We start from the raw sequence: 639 nt of genomic DNA, 5'->3' as shown, positions 1-639 counted from the left end.
AGGTCACTTTACATCTCAATTGTACATTTTTGATTGTTATTAACCCTTGTTTACCTCACCTGTATATTTACTCCCCTTACCTCAGTCTTAAAGTGTATATTCATTCTTACTCTTCCTATATTTTACACTTAATGGAGCCTTGTTGTCTCGTCTCTCTATATACTGTGCTGTATAGCAGACAATAAAGTTTACTTTGACTTTGAATAATAGAAGATGATGTGAGCAAAGCAGAAACCCTAACAAAATTAGCTGGTATGTAAGGTCCACATCATGTTGGACTCTGTCTTTTGACTTCTTTCTGTCATAGAGTTCACAGGATGCTCAGCACACAAACTGTCTGCTGCACATCCATGATGAACACCACATCCTGAAAGTGTTCTATTGGATTGAGATCTGGTAACTGTAGAGGGCATTTAAAGCCAGACTGAGTTGATATGAGCTTTGGGACATGAAGCCGCTTCCTTTTCTTAGCCTACAGGAGTGGCACCCAGTGTGGTCTTCTGCTGCTGAACCCCAGCTGCTTCATGTGTTGTGAATTCAGAGATGCTCTACTGCATACCTTGATTGGAACAAGTTGTTATTTGAGTTACTGTTGCCGTCCTAAACTGCTGGTCACTGAACATTTTTTCATTTTCAAAC

The sequence above is a fragment of the Pundamilia nyererei genome, unplaced genomic scaffold (genome assembly GCF_000239375.1).
Source record: "Pundamilia nyererei isolate P.nyererei 1_Seehausen unplaced genomic scaffold, PunNye1.0 scaffold00061, whole genome shotgun sequence".
NCBI lineage: Eukaryota > Metazoa > Chordata > Actinopteri > Cichliformes > Cichlidae > Pundamilia > Pundamilia nyererei.
Note: the sequence above shows the minus strand (reverse complement) of the source record.